The following is a 7,533-nucleotide window of genomic DNA, read 5'->3' as shown; positions in this document are numbered from 1 at the left end:
CTTGTAGCTCTACTGTGTATTCGAAGCTTACAACCACATGGTCACTGGCCCCAAGGGGTCTTTCATATGTGATGTCCTCGATATCTGCACTACTGAAGGTGAATACTAAGTCCAGCCTTGCTGGTTCATCCTCTCCTCTCTCTCTTGTAGTGTCCCTTACGTGTTGGTACATGAAGTTCTCCAGTACCACCTCCATCATCTTAGCCCTCCAAGTATCTTGGCCCCCATGTGGGTCCAAGTTCTCCCAATCTATCTCCTTGTGTGTGTGTGTGTGTGTGTGTGTGTGTGTGTGTGTGTGTGTGTGTGTGTGTGTGTGTGTGTGTGTGTGTGTGTGTGTGTGTGTGTGTGTGTGTGTGTGTGTGTGTGTGTGTGTGTGTGTGTGTGTGTGTGTGTGTGTGTGTGTGTGTGTGTGTGTGTGTGTGTGTGTGTGTGTGTGTGTGTGTGTGTGTGTGTGTGTGAATATATATATATATATATATATATATATATATATATATATATATATATATATCTATATATATATATATATATATATATATAGGTCAGGGGTTTCAAATAGAGTTAGAGCTAAAGAAGGAGTAGCAATAATGTTGAAGGATAAGCTATGGCAGGAAAAGAGGGACTATAATTGTATTAATTCAAGGATTATGTGGAGTAAAATAAAGATTGGATGTGAAAAGTGGGTTATAATAAGCGTGTATGCACCTGGAGAAGAGAGAAGTGTAGAGGAGAGAGAGAGATTTTGGGAAATGTTGAGTGAATGCGTGGGGAGTTTTGAATCAAGTGTGAGAGTAATGGTGGTTGGGGATTTTAATGCTAAAGTGGGTAAAAATGTTATGGAGGGAGTAGTAGGTAAATTTGGGGTGCCAGGGGTAAATGTAAATGGGGAGCCTTTAATTGAGCTATGTGTAGAAAGAAATTTGGTAATAAGTAATACATATTTTATGAAAAAGAGGATAAATAAATATACAAGGTATGATGTAGCACGTAATGAAAGTAGTTTATTAGATTATGTATTGGTGGATAAAAGGTTGATGGGTAGGCTCCAGGATGTACATGTTTATAGAGGGGCAACTGATATATCGGATCATTATTTAGTTGTAGCTACAGTTAGAGTAAGAGGTAGATGGGAAAAGAGGAAGGTGGCAACAACAAGTAAGAGGGAAGTGAAAGTGTATAAACTAAGGGAGGAGGAAGTTCGGGTGAGATATAAGCGACTATTGGCAGAAAGGTGGGCTAGTGCAAAGATGAGTAGTGGGGGGGTTGAAGAGGGTTGGAATAGTTTTAAAAATGCAGTATTAGAATGTGGGGCAGAAGTTTGTGGTTATAGGAGGGTGGGGGCAGGAGGAAAGAGGAGTGATTGGTGGAATGATGAAGTAAAGGGTGTGATAAAAGAGAAAAAGGTAGCTTATGAGAGGTTTTTACAAAGCAGAAGTGTTATAAGAAGAGCAGAGTATATGGAGAGTAAAAGAAAGGTAAAGAGAGTGGTGAGAGAGTGCAAAAGGAGAGCAGATGATAGAGTGGGAGAGGCACTGTCAAGAAATTTTAATGAAAATAAGAAAAAATTTTGGAGTGAGTTAAACAAGTTAAGAAAGCCTAGGGAAAATATGGATTTGTCAGTTAAAAACAGAGTAGGGGAGTTAGTAGATGGGGAGATGGAGGTATTGGGTAGATGGCGAGAATATTTTGAGGAACTTTTAAATGTTAAGGAAGAAACAGAGGCAGTAATTTCATGCACTGGTCAGGGAGGTATACCATCTTTTAGGAGTGAAGAAGAGCAGAATGTAAGTGTGGGGGAGGTACGTGAGGCATTACGTAAAATGAAAGGGGGTAAAGCAGCTGGAACTGATGGGATCATGACAGAAATGTTAAAAGCAGGGGGGGATATAGTGTTGGAGTGGTTGGTACTTTTGTTTAATAAATGTATGAAAGAGGGGAAGGTACCTAGGGATTGGCAGAGAGCATGTATAGTCCCTTTATATAAAGGGAAAGGGGACAAAAGAGACTGTAAAAATTATAGAGGAATAAGCTTACTGAGTATACCAGGAAAAGTGTACGGTAGGGTTATAATTGAAAGAATTAGAGGTAAGACAGAATGTAGGATTGCGGATGAGCAAGGAGGTTTTAGAGTGGGTAGGGGATGTGTAGATCAGGTGTTTACATTGAAGCATATATGTGAACAGTATTTAGATAAAGATAGGGAAGTTTTTATTGCATTTATGGATTTAGAAAAGGCATATGATAGAGTGGATAGAGGAGCAATGTGGCAGATGTTGCAAGTATATGGAATAGGTGGTAAGTTATTAAATGCTGTAAAGAGTTTTTATGAGGATAGTGAGGCTCAGGTTAGGGTGTGTAGAAGAGAGGGAGACTACTTCCCGGTAAAAGTAGGTCTTAGACAGGGATGTGTAATGTCACCATGGTTGTTTAATATATTTATAGATGGGGTTGTAAAGGAAGTAAATGCTAGGGTGTTTGGGAGAGGGGTGGGATTAAATTATGGGGAATCAAATTCAAAATGGGAATTGACACAGTTACTTTTTGCTGATGATACTGTGCTTATGGGAGATTCTAAAGAAAAATTGCAAAGGTTAGTGGATGAGTTTGGGAATGTGTGTAAAGGTAGAAAGTTGAAAGTGAACATAGAAAAGAGTAAGGTGATGAGGGTGTCAAATGATTTAGATAAAGAAAAATTGGATATCAAATTGGGGAGGAGGAGTATGGAAGAAGTGAATGTTTTCAGATACTTGGGAGTTGACGTGTCGGCGGATGGATTTATGAAGGATGAGGTTAATCATAGAATTGATGAGGGAAAAAAGGTGAGTGGTGCGTTGAGGTATATGTGGAGTCAAAAAACGTTATCTATGGAGGCAAAGAAGGGAATGTATGAAAGTATAGTAGTACCAACACTCTTATATGGGTGTGAAGCTTGGGTGGTAAATGCAGCAGCGAGGAGACGGTTGGAGGCAGCGGAGATGTCCTGTTTAAGGGCAATGTGTGGTGTAAATATTATGCAGAAAATTCGGAGTGTGGAAATTAGGAGAAGGTGTGGAGTTAATAAAAGTATTAGTCAGAGGGCAGAAGAGGGGTTGTTGAGGTGGTTTGGTCATTTAGAGAGAATGGATCACAGTAGAATGACATGGAAAGCATATAAATCTATAGGGGAAGGAAGGCGGGGTAGGGGTCGTCCTCGAAAGGGTTGGAGAGAGGGGGTAAAGGAGGTTTTGTGGGTAAGGGGCTTGGACTTCCAGCAAGCGTGCGTGAGCGTGTTAGATAGGAGTGAATGGAGACGAATGGTACTTGGGACCTGACGATCTGTTGGAGTGTGAGCAGGGTAATATTTAGTGAAGGGATTCAGGGAAACCGGTTATTTTCATATAGTCGGACTTGAGTCCTGGAAATGGGAAGTACAATGCCTGCACTTTAAAGGAGGGGTTTGGGATATTGGCAGTTTGGAGGGATATGTTGTGTATCTTTATATGTTTATGCTTCTAGACTGTTGTATTCTGAGCACCTCTGCAAAAACAGTGATAATGTGCGAGTGTGGTGAAAGTGTTGAATGATGATGAAAGTATTTTCTTTTTGGGGATTTTCTTTCTTTTTTGGGTCACCCTGCCTCGGTGGGAGACGGCCGACTTGTTGAAAAAAAAAAAAAAAAAAAAAAAAAATATATATATCTATATATATATCTATATATATATCTATATATATATCTATATATATATCTATATATATATCTATATATATATCTATATATATATCTATATATACATATATATATATATATATATATATATATATATATATATATATATATATATATATATATATATGTCATGCCGGATAGGCAGAACTTGCGATCTTGGCTTAAATAGCAACGCTCATCTTGCCATATAGGACAAGAAAAAATTTGTATATGGAATAATTTCGCCAAAATCATTCTTAACATAACAAAAAAAATATATTTTACTGTGTTCGTTTAGTATTAAATTATTGTAAACAAATCTAAAATATATTTAGTTGGGTTAGGCTAAAATAAATTACTCTTGTTATAATAAGGTTAGGTAAGTTTTCTAAGATTCTTTTAGTGCAAAATTATAAATTTTTACATTAACATTAATGAAAAAAATATATCTTTAAACGTATAAGAGAAAATTTTAGAAAGGATTTAATTTTAAATGAGTTCTTGCTAATTGACCAGTTTTACATATTCGGCACGACTATATAATATATATATATATATATATATATATATATATATATATATATATATATAATTATATATATATATATGTATATAATTATATATAATTATTTTTTTTATTAATTATCACACTGGCCGATTCCCACCAAGGCAGGGTGGCCCGAAAAAGAAAAACTTTCACCATCATTCACTCCATCACTGTCTTGCCAGAAGGGTGCTTTACACTACAGTTTTTAAACTGCAACATTAACACCCCTCCTTCAGAGTGCAAGCACTGTACTTCCCATCTCCAGGACTCAAGTCCGGCCTGCCGGTTTCCCTGAACCCCTTCATAAATGTTACTTTGCTCACACTCCAACAGCACGTCAAGTATTAAAAACCATTTGTCTCCATTCACTCCTATCAAACACGCTCATGCATACCTGCTGGAAGTCCAAGCCCCTCGCACACAAAACCTCCTTTACCCCCTCTCTCCAACCTTTCCTAGGCCGACCCCTACCCCGCCTTCCTTCCACTATAGACTGATACACTCTTGAAGTCATTCTGTTTCGCTCCATTCTCTCTACATGTCCGAACCACCTCAACAACCCTTCCTCAGCCCTCTGGACAACAGTTTTGGTAATCCCGCACCTCCTCCTAACTTCCAAACTACGAATTCTCTGCATTATATTCACACCACACATTGCCCTCAGACATGACATCTCCACTGCCTCCAGCCTTCTCCTCGCTGCAACATTCATCACCCATGCTTCACACCCATATAAGAGCGTTGGTAAAACTATACTCTCATACATTCCCCTCTTTGCCTCCAAGGACAAAGTTCTTTGTCTCCACAGACTCCTAAGTGCACCACTCACTCTTTTTCCCTCATCAATTCTATGATTCACCTCATCTTTCATAGACCCATCTGCTGACACGTCCACTCCCAAATATCTGAATACGTTCACCTCCTCCATACTCTCTCCCTCCAATCTGATATTCAATCTTTCATCACCTAATCTTTTTGTTATCCTCATAACCTTACTCTTTCCTGTATTCACCTTTAATTTTCTTCTTTTGCACACCCTACCAAATTCATCCACCAATCTCTGCAACTTCTCTTCAGAATCTCCCAAGAGCACAGTGTCATCAGCAAAGAGCAGCTGTGACAACTCCCACTTTGTGTGTGATTCTTTATCTTTTAACTCCACGCCTCTTGTCAAGACCCTCGCATTTACTTCTCTTACAACCCCATCTATAAATATATTAAACAACCACGGTGACATCACACATCCTTGTCTAAGGCCTACTTTTACTGGGAAATAATTTCCCTCTTTCCTACATACTCTAACTTGAGCCTCACTATCCTCGTAAAAACTCTTCACTGCTTTCAGTAACCTACCTCCTACACCATACACTTGCAACATCTGCCACATTGCCCCCCTATCCACCCTGTCATACGCCTTTTCCAAATCCATAAATGCCACAAAGACCTCTTTAGCCTTATCTAAATACTGTTCACTTATATGTTTCATATATAAGCGACTATTGGCAGAAAGGTGGGCTAGTGCAAAGATGAGTAGTGGGGGGGTTGAAGAGGGTTGGAATAGTTTTAAAAATGCAGTATTGGAATGTGGGGCAGAAGTTTGTGGTTATAGGAGGGTGGGGGCAGGAGGAAAGAGGAGTGATTGGTGGAATGATGAAGTAAAGGGTGTGATAAAAGAGAAAAAGGTAGCTTACGAGAGGTTTTTACAAAGCAGAAGTGTTATAAGAAGAGCAGAGTATATGGAGAGTAAAAGAAAGGTGAAGAGAGTGGTGAGAGAGTGCAAAAGGAGAGCAGATGAAAGAGTGGGAGAGGCACTGTCAAGAAATTTTAATGAAAATAAGAAAAAATTTGGGAGTGAGTTAAACAAGTTAAGAAAGCCTAGGGAAAGTATGGATTTGTCAGTTAAAAACAAAGTAGGGGAGTTAGTAGATGGGGAGAGGGAGGTATTAGGTAGATGGCGAGAATATTTTGAGGAACTTTTAAATGTTAAGGAAGAAAGGGAGGCGGTAATTTCATGCACTGGCCAGGGAGGTATACCATCTTTTAGGAGTGAAGAAGAGCAGAATGTAAGTGTGGTGGAGGTACGTGAGGCAATACGTAGAATGAAAGGGGGTAAAGCAGCTGGAACTGATGGGATCATGACAGAAATGTTAAAAGCAGGGGGGGATATAGTGTTGGAGTGGTTGGTACTTTTGTTTAATAAATGTATGAAAGAGGGGAAGGTACCTAGGGATTGGCGGAGAGCATGTATAGTCCCTTTATATAAAGGGAAAGGGGACAAAAGAGATTGTAAAAATTATAGAGGAATAAGTTTACTCAGTATACCAGGAAAAGTATACCGTAGGGTTATAATTGAAAGAATTAGAGGTAAGACAGAATGTAGAATTGCGGACGAGCAAGGAGGCTTCAGAGTGGGTAGGGGATGTGTAGATCAAGTGTTTACATTGAAGCATATATGTGACAGTATTTAGATAAAGGTAGGGAAGTTTTTATTGCATTTATGGATTTAGAAAAGGCATATGATAGAGTGGATAGAGGAGCAATGTGGCAGATGTTGCAAGTATATGGAATAGGTGGTAAGTTACTAAATGCTGTAAAGAGCTTTTATGAGGATAGTGAGGCTCAGGTTAGGGTGTGTAGAAGAGAGGGAGAATACTTCCCGGTAAAAGTAGGTCTTAGACAGGGATGTGTAATGTCACCATGGTTGTTTAATATATTTATAGATGGGGTTGTAAAAGAAGTAAATGCTAGGGTGTTCAGGAGAGGGGTGGGATTAAATTATGGGGAATCAAATTCAAAATGGGAATTGACACAGTTACTTTTTGCTGATGATACTGTGCTTATGGGAGATTCTAAAGAAAAATTGCAAAGGTTAGTGGATGAGTTTGAGAATGTGTGTAAAGGTAGAAAGTTGAAAGTGAACATAGAAAAGAGTAAGGTGATGAGGGTATCAAATGATTTAGATAAAGAAAGATTGGATATCAAATTGGGGAGTAGTAGTTTGGAAGAAGTGAATGTTTTCAGATACTTAGGAGTTGACGTGTCGGCGGATGGATTTATGAAGGATGAGGTTAATCATAGAATTGATGAGGGAAAAAAGGTGAGTGGTGCGTTGAGGTATATGTGGAGTCAAAAAACGTTATCTATGGAGGCAAAGAAGGGAATGTATGAAAGTATAGTAGTACCAACACTCTTATATGGATGTGAAGCTTGGGTGGTAAATGCAGCAGCGAGGAGACGGTTGGAGGCAGTGGAGATGTCCTGTCTAAGGGCAATGTGTGGTGTAAATATTATGCAGAAAATT

Source organism: Cherax quadricarinatus, chromosome 10, assembly GCF_038502225.1.
Source record: "Cherax quadricarinatus isolate ZL_2023a chromosome 10, ASM3850222v1, whole genome shotgun sequence".
Taxonomy (NCBI): domain Eukaryota; kingdom Metazoa; phylum Arthropoda; class Malacostraca; order Decapoda; family Parastacidae; genus Cherax; species Cherax quadricarinatus.
This window is presented reverse-complemented; position numbering follows the sequence as displayed.